This window comes from Dermacentor variabilis, chromosome 7 (genome assembly GCF_050947875.1).
Source record: "Dermacentor variabilis isolate Ectoservices chromosome 7, ASM5094787v1, whole genome shotgun sequence".
In the NCBI taxonomy this organism is placed as follows: Eukaryota; Metazoa; Arthropoda; class Arachnida; order Ixodida; family Ixodidae; genus Dermacentor; species Dermacentor variabilis.
In genome coordinates this window covers 70,471,854-70,493,146 of record NC_134574.1, presented here as the reverse complement: position 1 = coordinate 70,493,146, position 21,293 = coordinate 70,471,854, and the positions used below count along the sequence as shown (strand labels likewise).

General features: G+C 46.5%; 1 protein-coding gene across 3 annotated transcripts in view; it reads right to left on the bottom strand.

Moving 5' to 3' along the window:
* Positions 1 to 17,886, bottom strand: part of LOC142587515 (BPTI/Kunitz domain-containing protein-like) — a 66,428-nt gene extending 48,542 nt beyond the window's left edge. The window contains exons 1-2 of one of the 3 annotated variants that reach the window (XM_075698584.1): positions 17,745 to 17,885; positions 5,978 to 6,035 (exon numbers count right to left, since the gene is read on the bottom strand). The gene's annotated coding sequence lies outside the window, so the exon portion shown is untranslated. Of the gene's footprint in view, positions 1 to 5,977; positions 6,036 to 17,744 lie in introns of all 3 variants that reach the window. The other 2 variants (XM_075698582.1, XM_075698583.1) reach the window with 2 other exon arrangements.
* Between the last annotated feature and the right edge of the window lie 3,407 nt (positions 17,887 to 21,293).

The window sequence follows — 21,293 nt, the reverse complement described above, 5'->3', positions numbered from 1 at the left end:
ACATAATCACCGGGACTAAAGCTCACGGGGATATGCCGCGCATCATAGCGAATCTTGCTGTGGCCTTGTGTGGACAACGTCCTGAGATGCGCCAGTCCACGCGCTTCCTCAGCACGACACAGAGTTTGGGTGATGGAAGGATCTTCTTGGCACGATAAAGGTAGAATAGTGTCCAGAAATCTCTGGGGAGCGCGTGCGTACAGCAAAAAGAACGGCGCGTATTCAGTAACTTCGTGCTTGGCACTATTGTACGCGTACGTTACAAAAGGTAAGACGGCGTCCCAATTCTTGTGGTCAGCAGCGACATGCATTGATAACACGTTGGTAAGGGTTCGATTTGTCCGCTCCGTGAGGCCATTGGTTTGCGGGTGGTAAGGAGTGGAATGACGATATGCAGAACCACAAAGCCGTAAAAAGTTCTTCAACGACGTCGACGGTGAATTTCCGTCCACGGTCACTGATGACAACCCAGGGAGCGCCGTGACGTAGTATGACGTGATGATACAAAAATGAAGAGACATCTGCTGCAGTGGCGGATGGAAGTGCCGCCGTTTCCGTGTAGCGAGTAAGATAATCTACGCATACTATACTTCAGCGATAGCCAGCTGACGTCTTTGGGAGCGGGCCAAGCAAGTCGATGCCGACTTTTTCAAAGGGTAGCGTCGGTGGCCTAACTGGTTGTAAATAGCCTGCTGGGGCCGTCTTCGTTTGCTTGCGGCGCTGGCAAACAGTACAGTTGGCGACATACTGCTTCGTTGTTTTCCAGAGCTTGGACCAGAAAAATCTCTAAGTCGATGTAGTGTGCGTGCAAAGCCAAGGTGCCCGGACGTGATATCGTCATGCATGGAACGAAGGACAGCAGGGCGCAGGTTTTCGGGCACAACTAGAAGCAATGGGGGACCATCAGCCGAGTAATTTTTTTTGTACAGGAAACCGTTACGAAAAGTAAACGGTGTTGTTCCTGCTGGCTCACGTGCAGCTGCCCGTAGGAATTTCAAGGTAGGGTCGCAACATTGCTCGCTCTCGAAGGTATACGCAGGTCTGAAAAGTCGGAAGCGATGGAAACTAGGTAGTCATCGAAGTCATCATCCTCAGCTTTAGTGTGCGGCGAAGGGAGACGGGATAGGCAATCAGCATCCGTGTGACAGCGTCCGCTCTTGTAGTTAACGGAAAAGCTGTACTCTTGAAGGCGCAAAGCCCAGCGGGCCAACCGACCAGACGGGTCACACAGCACAACCAGCCAACAGAGTGAATGATGGTCAGTCACTATCGTGAATGCGCGGCCACGTAGATACGGACGGAACTTCTGAATGGCGAATGCGACTGCTAGGCACTCAAGTTAAGTAACGGTGTAGTTTGTTTCCGCTTTTGTAAGTGTCCGACTAGCGTAGGCAATGACATGCTCACGGCCATCGCAGAGCTGAGCAAGCACAGCGCCAACACCCGCACCGCTGGCGTCAGTGTGCAGCTCAGTTGACGCGTCCGGATCAAAATGCCGCAGTACCGGTCCAGAAGTCAACAAAAATTTCAGTTGTTGAAACGCGGACTCGCAGTGAGCAGTCCACAAGTATGGGGTGTCTTTGTGAAGGAGAGACGTGAGGGGAGAGGCAAGCTGTGCGAAATTCTTCATAAAGCGCCGGAAATATGAGCAAAGGCCCAAAAAGCTTCGCAGATCTTTCACAGCTTGTGGCTGTTGGAAGTCGCGAACTGCTGCTATCTTTTAAGGGTCTGGTCGTATGCCGTCTTTGTCGACCAGGAAGCCTAGTACGAGGGCTTGACGCTCACCGAAATGACATTTCTTCGAGTTTAAAATAAGGTCAGCTTGCTGGATACAGTCAAGAACGATCGACAGGCGCTGATTGTGCTCGTGAAATGTCCGGCCGTAGATAATGACGTCGTCTAAATAGCACGTGCAAATTTCTCATTTGAGTCCGCGGAGCACGGTATCCATAAATCGCACGAATGTCGCTGGAGCGTTGCATAAGCCAAAGGGCATAACGTTGTACTCAATGAGGCCGTCAGGTGTCACGAAGGTTGTCTGCTCCTTGTCTGAGGGGTGCATGGGAATTTGCCAATATCCTGACCGTAAATCAACAGAAGAGAAATACGACGCGGAGTGGAGGCAGTCGACGGCGTCATATATTCGTGGTAGGGGGTACACGTCTTTCTTTGTGACGGTGTTTAGGCGGCGATAGCCCACACAGAATCTCCATGAGTTGTCTCTTTTCTTCACTAGGATCACAGGAGCAGCCCAAGGGTTACATGATTCCTGGATCACTCCTTTCTGTAACATTTCTTCGACCTGCTGGGCGATGACTTTTCTCTCTGAAGGTGAAACGCGGTAGGCCTTCTGACGAACTGGCGTTGCTTGCCCTGTATGGATGCGGTGTTGCATACGAGACGCCGGTGGTGTATGCGACGCTTGTTGCCCTTGAGCAAAATCAAACACTGTGGCGTAGCGAGCGAGCACAGCTTCCAGCAGACACTGCTCACTAGAAGGCAGCGACTTGTTAATCATGCGCTTAAAGTCAGCAGAATTATCATGGTTGGAATCGGGGTTGGATTTTTTTTCCGCAGTTGACATTTCGACCATTCCGACGCTGACAATGGCTTGTTCATAAAAACTTGCCAGTTTAAGTCCTAGCGGCAATGTTATGGATTGGGCTGAAACGTTCATTGTCCACAAACGGGTACAACCATCAGCGGTGACAACGAGGGAGCGAGGGACTATCGCATTTTTCTTGAGCGCATTGTTATAATCGGGCTCGGCTAAACCACAACAAGAGCCTGTACGAGGGCGAGATGTGTTCACAGGTACAAACATTGCAATCTGAGGGGGCAAACACACATTTTGTGACACGGAGAGAATGTCGGCGGCATCACTGGTGCTATCTGTCATTGAAGTTCGCGCGTCGCAGCGAAGAGAAACCGCGCCACTTCCACACTCCAAAGTTGCCCCCACTTCATTAAAACTTCTTTCTGGGCGAGTTGGTGCATACTTGACATAAAAATAGTTACAGCGCAAACACATGCAATCACAAAGTAAGAAGGACGGGACACAGCGCTTGTGTCCCGTCCTTCTTACTTTGTGGTTGCATGTGTTTGCGCTGTAACAATTTTTATGTCAAGTTGCCCCCCACTCACGCAAGAAATCAATTCCTAAAATAATGTCATGCGTTGTACGTTCAAGCACAGTAAATTCACTTCGAAATGTCTGGTCCCCTATCGTAACTGAAACAGAACAGATCCCAAGTGGGTGTAGCCTTTCCCCGTCAACTTCACGAAAGGTAGCGTTCCGATCCCAAGAAAACATAACTTTTTGTCCAAGACGATTTTTGAAGGACAGGCTCGTAACAGAGACTGCGGCCCCGGTGTCAACTAAAGCAAAAGCACTCACATTGTCAACTAAAACGCACACTTTGTTTTTAAACAATTTTACACAAGGGGGTCTTGATCAAGATGAACCCCCGTCGGTCGCACCAGCTAGTTTCCCAGCGGCGGCAGTGATAACGAGCGACGACGCGGTGATGGAAAGCGTCGTTGTCGTGTCGGTGGTGGTGTGAGGCTGCGATCGGAAACGGGGGAGTCACTGCGGTTCGCGCGTCCCTGCTGCATCCGCTGGAAGGAACTGGGATACGGTCAGGGCTCGTCAGCGGGCACGCGGGGTGTGTAGGACTTAAACCGTGGAGCACGCTGCTGGCGGCGGTGGCAATACCTAGCAATGTGTCCAGGTACACCGCAGCTGTAGCAAATGCGGGAGTCACGGCTTGTCGCGGGTGACACCGGTGATATGGGTGTCATGGGTGGAAGCGTACTCTCACGCTGGTTGTAGGAGGGAAGAGCCCGCGCAACAAATCATTGTGGTGCATCTTCTCGGCGTCCCAGACTTGTCGGTTGCGGTGGCAAGTTGCTGCTCTCCGTACGGCCAGCATAGGTCCTGCGAAGTTCTCGGTAACTCTGAGGGGCCCAGGTGGCCGGTGGCACACGAGAGCGATGATCAAATGCACACTGATGGCACACATGGGTGTCGTCAACAACTTTAAGGCGTTCAAGCTCTTTAACCGCTTGCCGAATCACCGAGGAGATGTCGTGCGTTGGGACGGACACACTTGCAATAGTAGTAACATTGTCCAAGCGTCCAAACTTTGGCCCAATCCTTCTCATTTTCAGCGCTTCAAACGCCCGGCACTGTTTCCTCAGATCAGACGGAGTACTAAGATCTTCCTTCATTATAAGAAAATTGTAAAAATCTTCAGCGATTCCTTTAAGCAGATGTCCTACTTTGTCTTCGTCTGTCATGATAGCGCTGACGATTCCGCATAATTTCTGAACAGCCTCTATGTACGTTCCTGCTTAGCCTTCTTTTTATTAGAAGTCGGGTCCCCGAAGCACTTGGTGAATTCTTCTACAAAATTATCCCAGCTTGTCAGAACGCTCTCGTGGTTTTCAAACCAGAGGAGCGCGGTTCCAGCGAGAAAAAAAACCGCGTTATCGAGCTGCTTCGTAGTGCTCCAGTGGTTGTGGCGACTCACTCTGTTGTAGTATTTAAGCCAGTCGCCGACGTCTTCGTTCGCCTTCCCCGAAAAGGTGGGTGGCTCTCGCAGCGGTGTCCAGTAGCCAGCCTGACCTCCGTGATTGCTGTCTGGTCCGCCGCAGGTGGGGTCGTCACTGCCTTCTCCGGAATCGGCCATGTCCGCTGCTTGTGGTCGTAAACCGGCCAAGCGCCTACTCCGTCGAACAGTTGGTAGAGCTGGGTCGTCCAGGATCGTCCAAGATTTACCCCGCACCTCCACGAAAGATGTTACGAATGATGTTTATTTACAGGGTGAAACGAGGTCCGAGATGGAAGCTACAGGCCAGGCCCAGCCGGCGCAGACTACCCCGAGATCACGCGCTCACACTATTCTTCTTTCTCTGCCTCAGTCGCGCAAAGTGCTGCGACAATATATATATATATATATATATATATATATATATATATATATATATATATATATATATATATATATATATATATATATATATATATATATATATATATATATATATAAATTTATATATATGTCTTTGTGTGTGTGCGTGCGTGTGTATGTGTGTGCACGCGCACGCAGACTGTTTTACGTACTTAAACGTTTCACTGAGAAAATTGTAGAGCGACATAAAAAACTTCCGATACCGCTTTCTGTTGCCCAATGCGCCACATGAAACATTTTTCAGAGCATGAAAGCAGCCCGCGAATACACGCAAAGTACCTCAAGCGGCCTGGCGCGCAGCGACTTTGCGTGCATTTGCAGGCCACTTTCACGCTCGCTCGGAAAAACATTTTTATGTCGCACGTATTGAGCAACAGAAAGCTGTATCGCGAGTTTTTCTTGTCGCTCAAGAATTTTCCCGTTGGTGGTTTTCACTTAAATATAATATTTGCGAAGTCGAAGAATCAATTAAGAATAATAATTCAATTGGGCCCAAACAAAGAAATAATTTGAGTATCACCAAGCGACGACAAACAATGTTACCTTTGTGCTATCCAGCTACGTGTCATTCCCATATTTTTAAACCCTGGTTAACATTAGCAGCCACACCCGGCATAAGAAAACGTCTGGGAATGAGAGAGTGCGTTAACATTGCACATAAAAGCGTGCGCCAGCCATAGATGCCTCTATCATGATATATATATATATATATATATATATATATATATATATATATATATATATATATATATATATATATAAGCAGGGTGTCTTATGTAACTTGAACACAAATGTGTCTACTGGGGGGACAGGGGGCGACCAGTAACGTGAAAGGGCGCTTCCCTCCCCCACTTGCTTAAGTGGGGGAGGGGCTAAGTCACGTAACTTGAAATATAGGTGTATCAACATGGCGGGCTGGGGTGCGTTTGGCAGGCATTCTCAGATCATGAACAGCAGGTTGCCGTTATCCCTCGAGAGAAAAGTGGATAATAGCCGTGTCTTACCAGTACTCACCTACGGGGCAGAAACCTGGAGGACTCAAATTGAGGACGACGCAACGAGCTATGGAAAGAAGAATGATAGGTGTAACGTTAAGGGATAAGAAAAGAGCACATTGGGTGAGGGAACAAACGCGAGTTAATGATATCTTAGTTGAAATCAAGGAAAAGAAATGGGGCATGGGCAGGACACGTAATGAGGAGAGAAGATAACCGATGGTCATTAAGAGTTACGGAATGGATTCCAAGGGAAGGGAAGCGCAGCAGAGGGTGGCAGAAAGTTAGGTGGGCGGATGAGATTAAGAAGTTTGCAGGGACAACATGGCCAGAATTAGTACATGACCGGGGTAGTTGGAGAAGTATGGGAGAGGCCTTTGCCCTGCAGTGGGCGTAACCAGGCTGATGTTGATGATGATGACACGGTGGGCAGGGGGCAATGTCTCCCTGCCCACTCGGTAGATATGTCTATGGTTCAAGCAACGTGAAACCACGCCCTGTATATGCGCAATGGTGATTAAGTGAACAATAAACCTATATATATATATATATATATATATATATATATGCAAAAGACGCACACATACATGCGCATGTGCTTTTCACGCATATTTCCAAACTGAATATTGCTCAATAAGACCTAATGTTATTCAGCAATAAGTTAACAGCATTTAGTCAACGACTTTATTATTGTAAACACTCAACAATAGCTCAATAATACTCAATATTATTCATAAATATGCCAACAGAATTTAGTCAACGAATTTGGTGTTGTGAACTACTCAACAATTGCTCAATAATACTTAATACTATTCAACTATATGGCAAAAGCACTTAGTCAGCGACTTTTTTGTTGTTAACATTCGACAACTTTATTCTTGGAATATTGCTGTCGGCTTTCAATAATTGTCGAGGTTTAGTTCAAAGGCTATTGAGTCAACAACTCATCAACAATATGCCAACAACATTTTAATAGTAATTCTTATAAGGGGAAGCCCAAGTCTGGCTCCCTGCCGGAGCTATATGCAGTGACTCCAGTGGTTCATGGAGCTTAGCGCCATCTGTGTGACAAGGTAGCATTTCCGACGCAAGAAAAAAATAACGGGACGCCATAACCATTAAAAACAAAAGTGACGTCCCTGATACGAAGGCCACCAGATTTGTTTTGGTAGCCTGCGATTAGAGCTGGATATTAAAATATCGCCCCGTTCGACTTGACGGACGTTTCGAGCTTTCAGCGCGGAAAACGACGTGGCAGAAGGTCAGCCGTACGGGTTTCAAAATCGCACCCCTGCAGAGAACACATTTTTTTGGAGGCTGACGAAAGCTTTAGGTGTTGAGGGCTGTTGATATGGTCAGACACCAAACCGGTCGGCTAGCGCAGCCACACGAATACAGCTAATGTAAATGAATACATGGGGCGCTATAACGTAAAACTATTCCAAACTTTTCTATTCCAATTCTGCTATCAGCCCTCCACGATTGGTCAAAAACTTTTTTCGACCACCCCCACTTCACCTGTCTGTCAGGCGACGTCACGAAAACCGCGATACGTCCCCACTTGATATGATGTGTACACACTGATTATGGATGATTTGACAGAAAAAAGGAAAACGGTTATTTCTGATTCGACCTCTTTTCGCCATTAGCCCTCGGCTATTGGTAAAAAGTTTTCGGGCTGCACCCGCTTCACCTGCCTGTCACGCGACGTCACAAAACCGCAAGAACTCACCGCGTCAGAGTGTCGTGTACGCGATAAAGATTAATTAATATGCCGAACAAAACTGAATTTTCTTCGGAATAGCCGCATGCTGCCCCGTTCCGAAAGGAATAGAAAATGGCTGCTGCCGATCGCTCAGACGCTGGCTACTCGCACTTGCCGGAGAGCATGGGTGTATTTGCGTATAATAAAACTTCTTGCGTGACCGTGTAACGTTTTCGAGCACTTTCGGCACGTTTAATGCCCCATTCTGCCAACTCTTCTTTGGTGAGGGTCCGTATTAGCGTCATTCTTGAGCTTCCGTTGCATGCCGCCGCGATTTTCGACCAGCCACCGCAAGTTAAGTAAGGGAAAGCCGACCAATCGTAGACGCCGGCACCACCCTCTTCATCCGGTTATCGACTTTCAGTGCAGTGGCTCGGCCCCATCGAATCCCTCTCCACTTGAGCGTCATCCTCGCCTCTTGTCAGCCAATTAGATAAGACAAGCCGCTCAGAATAGGCAATGTTAATCGTTTTTCAAGCAAACAAAAGTGACCTCCTATGAACGAGGAGAGTGTTTGATAGGTCTGTTCAGACAACCCTGAGGGTGACCGCCCGGTGCTTGCGTCGGTGGTTACGCAAAGTTGGCGTCAGGAGATTGGAATAGAAACATATTGGAATAGTTTTACGTTATAAGGCCCATGGCTTTTGCAACTGAGTACTTTTGACTCAACAGTGTAAGAAGCGTATAAATTATCCACGCCACCGAATTCATCCATACATCGACACGCAAAGCAACACAACACTGTAGGTGAAGTTTACGAGGGCACCTTTCTGCACGCTTCAAGACCTGCATGGCATTGCAAGTGATAGAGGCATCATTGCCCATTCTTATAGTGGATGCTCAAAAAGGTATTTATTGATAATGGTAATGTAAAATAGGGTTGTCTTTTCTGGCCACGCGTGTATAAAATTTATTAGATTTTCTTTACTTTCGTTCAATGAATCAAACTATTTCTCATTTTAGTTAAAACAATCAAACAGAGAGTGTTTTCTTTCCCAATACTTGTTCCCGTCTCACATAGTCGCGCTTCAATCGCTGCGCCCAAACCACCCCGGCTGATGTTGGTGAACATTTGTTTTGAACCGCTTTTCGCTCGAAGCTTCGCGAGGCGATGCTTGCATGGCTTAGTGCAGCGTAATAGGCATATAACACACACACACACACACACACACACACACACACACACACACACACACACACACACACACACACACACACACACACACACACACACACACACACACACACACACACACACACACACACACACACACACACACACACACACACACACACACACACACACACACACACACACACAGGCGCGCGCGCGCAACAAATGTTTAAAAACGAGGTTATTTTTTGAAGTGCTCTAGACATTCATATTTGTCATGATAGAGATTCAAGCAATGGTTACAGAGTTGACCAAATAAAATCAATTAGGTAGTTATTGTTTAGTGAAGAAAAAATACTGGTTGTAAGTACACGCGACTACCGATAATATGCAGTCGGTACCATTTCTCTATTACTATTGGTTCTTTATTAAATATTGTTCGAAGTTAGGTGCGGCACACATCGTTCTTTTGCGTATTTTCAATGTTTATTACACGCACTAATTCCCATATCACCAACATTGACATATTTTTACAGTAGTGATGAAACTTACAGATATTTCTTAGCAAAAGTACCTCGCCCATCACCTTCAGCGGATTATATTCTTTCTCCATATGCTGCTTTTCCCGATTTGTACCTCTGTGAGTAACGTTCATGGCGGGGAAGCTAAAAACAGCGACTAAATAAAGAACCTGACTCCAAGAAACACGTAATCAGCAACGCAATGGCAGCAACAGTCGATCCGTTACTTAGGTAGTTAAAGGAGTCGTGCACAAATATGCGGAAAAAAAATTACGGAAGCATAGAAATTTGACTCGGAAGACGTTACTGTTCCGATACCCAGTGTTTATTTCCCATACTCTTTAACGGATGGCTTGCATTTTGGACGATTGTGAGCGCGCGGCGGCTGCAAGCCGGTATGTGCGGGCCGACTGTCGTTACGTCACGTGTGCTGGCGTGCAGCAGCAGCAGCAGCATAACGAACATAGGTGGGCAGCCGGCGCTTGCCTGACGTCCGCCTGTCATTGTTTCGCGAGCGCGCAACCTTGAAGGTTTGAGTGGAAGTGACTGCACGAGTGGCGTAAATACATGAAAGGGCGAGGCGAACTTGCTCTGCAGTAGCTTTCTAAGGATGTAGTAGTCCAAGCGTACAATTTGCTCAATGAGTTAAGCCGCTGTTTTGAACGCTTTTGAGGCTGAAAATGAAGCATGGTATTGTAGTTGTTTCAAAATTGTTCGCGCTGAAGCTTCTGAACACTCTACCGAAACAGGGCGGTGATTTGCGCGCTGTGTCGACAATATTCCCTCGCCGATACAGGCAGTGGACCCTTGCGGGATAGCGGGCGTACGCATAGAACGCTCGTTGTGTCCTTTCGTCGTCTGCCCCAGTTCACCTTGCACTTGCGCCAGCGCTGTGGTTGGTCCACGGCGGACACTATATTAAAGCTCCCCCATAGCGTTACGCCGAAGTTCCATGAGCAGATAAAAGTATTGAAGGACCATGCTACTACGATGCCACAGCAAACGCCGCTCGAGGGAGCAGCAGTATAAAGGTGGCACGATGTCTTTGCTCATCGCCCGCCAATCTCGTCTTGGTTTTCCCGATGACCAATGAAGAACTAAAAGCATAGCTCTTTTCGTCTTCTCAAATGCACCTCCGCTTTCTCCGTTCCTTCATTTCCGCTTTCTGCAGAAAATCCAAGGGACAGCGCCAGATTTCAGGCGCTGTCTTTTCGCTGACATGATGCAGCTCTACAGTAGACCAGGCCTCGTCTGATGGTCACTGTCCTTGAAGTGTTCGGAGCACAGAAAGTCACACTTTCACTGCACCCATGATGGCTGCGATCAGCGCGCAGCACGAATCCATGTCATCCGAAGCTTCGGCTCTGTCGGAGAGCTATGACCCGGCTTGTCTCGTCCAACGATACTTTTCCACACCCTTGCGCGCAGCAGCGTAGATGCATTTTCCCGCGTTGTGTCATTTGCTTCACTCATCCCATCGCAAAGCAGCATACAACACAAACAAACACTTAAGGCTTCGGCGCATGTTCCTCTTGCGAAAAGAAGCACGCAGCAGAGAGCAACTGCGTTGTTAAGACGACATTCGCTGCAGTCCGGCGCCATCCATGCAGGTGGAGAAACGCGGGCGATGACTGGCATACCGGTATCCGGCGCAACGTCACAGTAACGTCACTTCCTGTAGTTCACGGTTCGGCCGCTAGACGCGGTATTTTGCGACAATATCATCATCATCATCAGCCTGGTTACACCCACTGCAGGGCAAAGGCCTCTCCCATACTTCTCCAACAACCCCGGTCATGTACTAATTGTGGCCATGCCGTCCCTGCAAACTTCTTAATCTCATCCGCCCACCTAACTTTCTGCCGCCCCCTGCTACGCTTCCCTTCCCTTGGGATCCAGTCCGTAACCCTTAATGACCATCGGTTATCTTCCCTCCTCATTACATGTCCTGCCCATGCCCATTTCTTTTTCTTGATTTCAACTAAGATGTCATTAAATCGCGTTTGTTCCCTCACCCAAACTGCTCTTTTCTTATCCCTTAACGTTACACCTATCATTCTTCTTTCCATAGCTCGTTGTGTCGTCCTCAATTTGAGTAGAACTCTTTTAGTAAGCCTCCAGGTTTCTGCCCCGTACGTGAGTACTGGTAAGACACAGCTATTATATACTTGTCTCTTGAGGGATAATGGCAACCTGCTGTTCATGATTTGGGAATGCCTGCCAAACGCACCCCAGCCCATTCTTATTCTTCTGATTATTTCCGTCTCATGATCCGGATCCGCCGTCACTACCTGCCCTAAGTAGATGTATTCCCTTACGACTTCCAGTGCCTCGCTGCCTATTGTAAATTGCTGTTCTCTCCCGAGACTGTTAAGCATTACTTTAGTTTTCTGCAGATTAATTTTTAGACCCACTCTTCTGCTTTGCCTCTCCAGGTCAGTGAGCATGCATTGCAATTGGTCCCCTGAGTTACTAAGCAAGGCAATATCATCAGCGAATCGCAAGTTACTAAGGTATTCTCCATTAACTTTTATCCCCAATTCTTCCCAATCCAGGTCTCTGAATACCTCCTGTAAACACGCTGTGAATAGCATTGGAGATATCGTATCTCCCTGCCTGACGCCTTTCTTTATTGGGATTTTGTTGCTTGCTTTATGGAGGACTACGGTGGCTGTGGAGCCGCTATAGATATCTTCCAGTATTTTTACATATGGCTCATCTACACCCTGATTCCGTAATGCCTCCATGACTGCTGAGGTTTCGACTGAATCAAACGCTTTCTCGTAATCAATTGAAGCTATATATAAGGGTTGGTTATATTCTGCACATTTCTCTATCACTTGATTGATAGTGTGAATATGGTCTATTGTTGAGTAGCCTTTACGGAATCCTGCCTGGTCCTTTGGTGGACAGAAGTCTAAGGTGTTCCTGATTCTATTGGCAATTGCCTTAGTAAATACTTTGTAGGCAACGGACAATATGCATGTAATTTATTATTTTTCGCTAGTTTCTGTTTGAAAACAAGGTTGTGTCAACCAGTATCAGGACCCAAGATTTCACTTGGGCTAAAGATCTCGGCGACAAATGTTTTGTTCAGTATCCCTTTAAGGTTATTTTCAACCAGTGTCCTATATAACAAACGTCCGTAGTCGAGGCAAAAAGATGCATGGATTTTTCTCGAATGCCTGCTCGCGGTACAATATTTATTTCGTTACGTGAGTGCTTGTTTTGTCCATAATTACCTCATGGTGTTCATAATGACCACCATCATCATCTTAATCATATTTATGTGCACTGCAGGACGAAGGACTCTGCCTGCAGAGGCCTTCAATTCTTTAACGTTCCCTTATTGTGAATTAGCATAACGTTGGCATTCTTCCACTTCTCTGGGACCCTTGAACTCGTGAGACAGTTCATATAAAGGTCAGCCAGCTTTTAAAGCATGGTGTCTCCTCCACCTTTGATTAAATGGACTGCTATTGCAGCTTCTGTTGCCGTTTTCTCTCATTTCATGTCTTGCAAGGCCCTGCTAACTTCATGGTTAGCTATAGAAGGAGCTCTGCAATCTGTTCCTTATTACTTCGAATGGAGGTGTTGTGGCTGCTCCGGGTACTGTAGAGGCTAGCATAGGTTTCTTGCTCAGCTTTTACTATATCTTCGGAATCCCTGATGATATTACCCTGCTTATATTACAGTGCATACATTTTGGTTTGTCCTATGCCAAGTTTTCTTCTCAGTGATTTAAGGGTACGTCCTTTTTCAATGCTTCTGCAGTCTTTCTCTATAATTTCGAATATATCCTATTTTCTCCTTGTTGTTCAACATTTAAATTTCCATAACTCTATCTTATTTATTGAGTTGGACACTTTCATTTTTTGTCAGTTCTTTATTAGCACCTTTGTTACTAAGGAGAGCTTGCCTACTGGTTGCCTTGGTGCCTTGCCTCCCACTTCAATTGCTGCCTCTGAAGCTAGCCTTGTTGCAGTTCCATTCATTACTTCTATGTCATCTCCATCCCTCTGTTCTTAGGCTGCATATTTGTTTGCAAGTACCAGCTTGAACTTGTCTGCTTGTATCCTTACTGCATCTAGGTTGGCCTGTTTCTTCTTGACCAATGTTACTCTTTCTCTCTTGAAATTGAGCTGATTCCCAGCCCCACTAGCCTATGATCAGTGCACTTTACGCTAACGCTTCTACACCCTACACTATGCTGGGATCGGAAGGAAGTATGACATCAGTGGCATTTCTTGTTTCACCATTAGGGCTTTGCCAGGTCCACTTTGTTGCTGCGCCTACTAAAGAATCAAACGCTTTCTCGTAATCAATGAAAGCTATATATAAGGGTTGGTTATATTCCGCACATTTCTCTATCACCTGATTGATAGTGTGAATATGGTCTATTGTTGAGTAGCCTTTACAGAATCCTGCCTGGTCCTTTGGTTGACTGAAGTCTAAGGTGTTCTTAATTCTATTTGCAATTACCTTAGTAAATACTTTGTAGGCAACGGACAGTAAGCTGATCGGTCTATAATTTTTCAAGTCTTTGGCGTCCCCTTTCTTATGGATTAGGATTATGTTAGCGTTTTTCCAAGATTCCGGTACGCTCGAAGTCATGAAGCATTGCGTATACAGTGTGGCCAGTTTCTGTAGAACAATCCGCCCCCCATCCTTCAACAAATCTGCTGTTACCTGATCCTCCCCAGCTGCCTTCCCCCTTTGCATAGCTCCCAAGGCTTTCTTTACATCTTCCGGCGTTACTTGTGGTAGTTCAAGTTCCTCTAGACTATTCTCTCTTCCATTATCGCCGTGGGTGCCACTGGAGCTGTACAAATCTCTATAGAACTCCTGAGCCACTTGATCGATCCCATCCATATTAATAATGATATTGACGGCTTTGTCTCTTAACGCATACCTTCTAAAGAAGGCGTTCATTATTCGAAGGTTATTCCTGTCTTCGAATTCTACCAGTATTTCTCCTCTAGCGTTCCGAGAATGAAAGCCGTAGTTGCCATTTGCTTGTTCACCAGCTTGCTTTTCCCCCACTTTTGCATTGAAGTCGTCCATAACTACAGTATACTGAGTTGCACTTTTCTCATTGCTAGTTGAACATCTTCATAAATTTGGCCTATTTCATCATCAACGTGAGTGGATGTTGGATCGTAGGCTTGTACTACCTTTATTCTACACCTCTTAAGTTTTATTCCGACTACTGCTACCCTCTCATTAATGCTGTAGAATTCATCAATGTTGCCCGCTGTGTCCTTATGGATTAGGAATCCTACCCCTTACTTCTTCTTATCTGATAGTCCTCTATAGCAGAGAGCGTGGCCGTTTGTCACCACTGTACAAGCCTTACCCGTTCACCCAACCTGACTAAGGCCAATGATATCCTAAAGAAGAGTTCGGTTATGAAATATTGTCAGGGTCAGGTTCCATTGGCGGCCTGTTTGGCTCCAGAGATTCTTAGCACCCTTGCTGCGTCACAGCTCTGACCGCCGCCTTGGTCATGTCATCTACAGCTACTGGAGACTGACGAGAATGTGCTGATTGAATGAGTCATTTGGGAGGTAGTTGCCGAATACTGCACCATGGAGACCAATTCCTGTTCAGGTGAGGAAGCGTCTCTTGTTGAAAAGCTTAATGGCTCTTCCTAATTTTGTTGTACGTGGAAAAATTTAGCCCAACTTGCTGTCGGCATTTTTCCCGGTGTCAGGCGCCACTCCATGCCTTGAGATGTAGGGTACTGGAGAAGGTGAATTTGAGCTTACCACCTTCAGATGGCAAAAACCCCGAGCATTTCATCTTCTGACTGGCAAGCAAGCAACCGAGATAGCTCAGTCAGATAACCCTGTAGGCGGCCAGGCCACCTTATGGCGAAGTCCGGCCAAAAAAAGCCCGCAAGTCTAAAAATGCGCAATTATAGTTATATAGGTCTGCTAATCACTGCATAAGTCGGAAGTTTTTTCACTGTATGCATAAATAAATCAGAAACGTGTTTAGTCTATAGTGCTCACAATGGCTAATTAATAAGGAGTGTTGACTCCATTTCGGAATATGTCTTCATCGTCATTAAATGTGAGAAATGAGATGCTAATGGGAAGTATTTATTGATAGACAAAAGAATGTATTTGCAGTGAAAATACCAGGACATCTAAGCACTTAAGAGCTACGAAAGTCAAAGGATTAGGGCGAAAAAAGACCCTTCAGTGGTCCTTCGAGATCCGAAATCGCGGGCAAGCAAGCGCTTTGAGACAGTTGGCCAACGCCTCGTGGATAGCACAGTTAAGGCCCGTGCAATTTTTTCCCGGTGTACTTTTTTCCGACTGCCACAGAATCTAATGGGACGCTCCCAACTAAGCCGCTGTGATTTCGCGTCACCGCTTTCGTCACGCTGGGCTTGGCAATAGAAATTTTGGTGCAGGTAGCCTGATGTAAAAAAGCAGAGTGCACGGGGCTGCTATGCGGGGGGTGCTGGTTTAGCCCACTGGATAAGATACTAAGCCTCTGAGCGTGGGATCGTAGGTTCGACACTCACTACCGGCAAGGTTTATTCATTCCATTTCAACTTTTTTTCCACTATGTTCTTTATAGCGAATATCGAGGATAAGGTAGAATGCTGACAAGGAATGCGCACATAACGCAGGCTTCTGAGATGACAGCGAGGGTCACGTTATGTCGCGGCGATGTCTTGTGCTCTCAAGCAAGACATGGCATGCCAGTGCAGCAGCGGGTGCTCCCATTCGCCTGCTCAGCTTTGTAGAGGCATGCACATGACGTGGTATCGCAGCCAATGGGAATTTCGGTGCCGTTTCGCAGGTGCAGACGCCGGCTTTTTCGCTCAGTGGGCCATTTTATTCTTCTGCATCAAAATTAGTCTCCGAAAGCTTGCTGCACTGCTGAGAAGGTCAGTTATTCACTCAGCACTGAGCTCAGGCAAAATACAACTGCCGAACATCGTTCTGACACTTGGACAGCACCACTGCTTGCAGTCGACGCAGACGCCGGCGCCATATTTCCCAGTAAAATTCCTTCTATAACATTAGATTATTTCGCTCATCCTGAAGACCAACGAACATTGTGGTTCAATATCCGCGTGCAAAAGTTGTGGTTCAACATCCGCGTGAGCGAAACATTTATTGACATATTTTGACAAGTTGGCCCTTAATGTTGTTCGCCACTATGCTCTCTTATGTTCAGTGTAGTAATATTGCCAAAGTGATGTTTTCTGTAAGTTAACGAAAAGTTGAGAATATGCAGTACTGATCGTTACCGTTAAGCTCACACAAATCTGATGGTTGTTTTGGATGCGAGTGTGCGGAATCAGCTGCACTGTCTCTCAGTGCTGTTCTTCGGTGTTCTGAATGTTCAGTGAACAATTGCAATAACTATACTGTCCAGGCCTAGAGACCGAGTCAGATGTATGCTGCGAACCTCCAATTATTACCAAGTTTATCAGCTTGAAGTATTTAGCAAAACGATTAAATGGTCTATAGGATGGACGTTCATCGTTGTGCTGTACCCAGTTTTCACAGTGAAGGAAGGAAAGGATGCAAGACGAACACAACAGGTGGTAATCTACGCTTCGTCCTTGGGTCTCGTATTCTTCGTTTTTTTAATTCGTTCATTCTTTCGTTTCACTCTTCAATCTTTGAAGTGACATATTTGCCCAGCTTTTTAATGTGTCGGAACCTTTTGAAACCTTATACTGAGCATCCTCTCTAGGGCATACGCTATATATACGTTCAGGCAGCAATTCGCCCTACCGAACGACTAATACTTGGTAAAGCGCATGCATCGCCAATTAGGAACCGCCAGCGCGTTCTATAACCAGCATTCTGTAACTTTTCTCAGCCTCAAGAGCCCCCCAAGAAACAAGTTGCGATGTTGTGGCTACGAATGTCTCCTTGGCACAACTCTCCACGTATCGCTTATTGTATGACGTGGAAGATTCCAATTAGAAGTCCAAGCTTCGTTCACTACGCCAGTCATCTACGTGTATGCAATCACGAAGGTCACTGCATGTTTGCAAAGAACACATTTATTATCGCCACCCATTTAAGGGTGAATTTTGGCATACGAATTCACATTCCATGCCTTGTTTTCAAATTTCTACGGCAGCCTTTTCCAAGGCCACAGGCGTTCGCCTAACGCGTTGGTGGAAGAGCTAATCCTTTGTAGGGTGTAACATGAGACCACCGCAAACGAACAGGCTCAGATCGACAGCATCTATGCCTACCCGGCCCACCATTTACATCGACACTATGGCTCACAGAGGGTTTTGCGCTGAGTTCCGTAAAAATGTCACATTTTTAGTTAAGCTAGAACTTCGTAGCTCGTCGTCATTGTGTGATGATATCGCCCACCATAGCTACTTACCCAGCCAGAATGGATGAATCAAGCACTGCTAAGCAATCTGATGGCGAGGACCTACGCTTTGTGTTCCCACAGAACTGGAGAAATTGCAGTCATGAAGGTTAATACGCAGATGGTGTTTTCCGAGCACTGCGCAGCACGTTATGCAAAACCTTGCTTAAAGCAGCGGTGTAAGAAGCTGCGTGCATTGTTCTGTCTAGTTTATAAACGCATACATACGTCGTTGTGTAGTGTATACTGAAAGCGTGCAGCTAGAACTCTTTACCTACTCAATGAGTACCTGCGGCTATTGTCTCTTTGGTCGGATATCTACACTGACAAGGAGGTTGTCTGGGAGTAACAGGAAGCGTTGAAACCGCACTTGTAATGCCTAACTGCGTTTTGAGGGATGGCCCGCGTATTTCTCAGAACAGAGCGTAATTGACACGCAGAAATGTGAGGGAGTCTTTCTGAGCCTCAAAAGAATGAGTTTTCTTTCTCAATGAAAAGTAAAGGATGAAAACAATGGTCAGTGCAAGAATAAAAAATGTGTGTACGATGGCGTACATTAGGAAAAAAAAGAACAAAATGGGAAAAGACGCGGATTCATGTGGCCATTGTTCAAGCTGGTCATATGTGCATTGTTAAATCGGTTGTTTTTCTGTTGCAGGAAAGGACATCCGTGGAATAAATAATGGCCATTGTACTTACCCTGCCGGCCACACACAAAGTGTCCCAGCTAAATTTAGCCGGAGTTTGAAAATATGCCGAAGCGCTCTTAACCGACGTGACGAAATGCATGTTGCTGACTATTGTAGTGAGTCACTATTTTCTTTATTATCTGTATCTGTGTTGCAAAAGACGCAGATCCATGTGGCAATTCTTCAAGCTGGTCATGTGGGCTTTATTGAATAGGTTGTTTTTCCCTTGCAGGAAAGGAGATCCGTGGAATAAATAATGGCCATTGGTCACTGTCGGCGACATACACGGTACCCGAGCTAAATTTAGCCAGAGTTTTAAAAATATGCCGAGGTACTTTGAGACGACGCGACCAAATGCATATTGCTGACTAGTGTAGGGAGTAAGGCACACTTTTTTTTGTATTCTTCTTAATTCCATATATATTCAAGTTCAACTAACCAACTTGGAAAAGAACAAAGTTCGGCCAAAAATTCCAATTAGAAAGTCGTAGAGGAGTATATGAATGTACGATTAAACACTTTGTAACTTTCTATCTATTAGGCTTTAGTGTTATCCCGCTTACTACGGAACCCCGCAAAATACGAAAAAATACCGCATGACATGTCCGCTTGCGTGCCATGATTGCAGCGCTTCCAAGCGCTCCGCGTACAAACGAACACAGTATTTAGGCGGGTGAGCTGCCGCTGCGCGTGCTTATCGCTATCAGGAACCGCCGCGAGATAACCACATCTGTGGTTCAAATCGCACAGCCAACACCTGCGTCACTGCTCTGTCCTCTTCTAAGAGGCAGCAGATCCTGCTAGATGCTATGTTCGTTTGTACGCGGACAGCTTGGGGAGCGCTGCAATGAAAGCGTGCAAACGGGTATGTCAGGTGGTATTTTTTTTTATTTCGTGGGATCGGCAATAAGCAGAAAAAAAAACAAGTACCTGATAGATAGAAAGCTAGAAACTGTTAATTCGGATGTTTCGGAAAGCGCTCCACAACTGTGTTATTGGACTTTTTGCCTAAATTCATTGCTTCGGAATTTCGTTAAGTAATCTTGGAGAATTATGAAATTAACTACGGTGACTAATGGGCATGTTGGTAGGACGCGAATGGAGCTTACTGCGCAGAACAAGAGGACGAAGAAAGGCTGAGATACAGGAGTGCAGTGTGCCTCAGCCTCTTCGTTTTCTTACCACTACATCTTGTGCCTCTCGCCAACGTGTTATGAAAACAATGGGACATTGCAGCTCGAGCTTATCTTGCGCAAAGTACATCTTGGCCGAGCGCGTTTTGGGTGTATTTTTAAAATAGCTGAAATCGTCGAACGCAGACAATATACCATGAAACACGTCAAGCAGCACTGTACGCAATAGAAGTACGAGGGTAGCCCAGCAAAAATTTCGTTGTCTGAAACTTTGTTCTCTCTGCTTTGAGCGAACACGATGAGCAAACTCAATTTCAGCTTTCAATTTATTTGAACAGATGGCTATCGGTGTTTCTGTATGTCGTAAACTCGGTGACTGGCAGCATTAAACCAAGCTGACCTGTACAAAAATTGTGGCATGTACTGTTTCATTCACCATTACAATAAACGATGCAAGCTTATTTGTTTGCCACCTGAGGCCTGTCGGTCACTTGGCGACATACTAAAGACATATTTTGTCACGTTAGCGTACCATACACACGAATACCGCCTCGAAAGCGGTAACAAAGCGTCCAAGACCAGCGGCCGAGCAGCGCGACGAGCCCCACAAGCCGCTACCGTAGCGACCATATCGCTCACTACGCAATAAGGATGGTAACGGTTTCGATTTTGCCAGCACCATCTTTCGGTCGCATACATTAGTTCACAACGCCACCGCTAGTCTTATTTCCGTTGCACTGTGGAAGGTACAGTTCATCCTCTGTCAGTTCACATAGGTGTTCAGTGGTGTGCCCACGATGAGTTACATCATGTACACCGTGTATTCCATCATGCGCAGCTTAAATTTCATGAGGTGAAATGCTGGGATTTTCAACAGGGAAGCTCTTCCTAACACTCTCTAAACCGATTATTGTTCACTCTTCCGTCCCAAACTAGAATATGCATGTATTGTGTGGGACCCTTCCACCAAAAAGAACACTGATGCCTTGGAAATGATACAGTGCCAAGCGGTAAGGTAATTTTTTTTCCAACTAGCGTTCAAATGACTCCTCAACTACCCTAATGCTAACACGGAACATTCAAACATTGTAGTTACGGCGGAAAATTCCCTTGCGGCGACGAGCGACCACCGAGCGTCGTTTCCAAAACAGCGGTGGTAGTAGCAAACGCCAGGCGTTGTAGTTGAGGTTTCATTTTGGGTGCCCGTGCGTCTTGACCTGCTGGAACTACGGCTGCGTGGGCGACGAGATGTGCGGAGATGTTCCGCTCCACAGATGATGCGTTCCAGGCGCTCACACAAGGAGTCGAGCGGAGATTGCGCTGCGGAAGAGCAGGGAAGAGTTTGCAGAGCGGTTGTATTGTCACCCGGAGACGGTGACGTGGCTGCGATGGTTGGGGTGGCTACTTCCATGACTTTGTCGGCCAAAGCGGCAAGTCCGGTAAGGTCCATGGTGGAGGCTGTCGCCAGGACCATCTGCACGTTAGCCGGGAGTCGTTGCAAAAACAATTCGCGCAACAGCGTGTCGTCGATGGATCTCGCGTTGTTTCCGAGCAGCTGGCTCATTCGGCGAAGAAGTTGACTAGGGCGTAGGTCGCCGAGTTCTTGAGCGGACAGAAGCTGCTGGATGCGAGAACGCTCTGAAGCTGCTGTGCGCTGTAGCAATGCTGCCTTGAGATCCTCATAGGCGGCGGCAGACAATGGGTAGTTCAACAAATCTGCTACCTCGTCAATGGCGGCG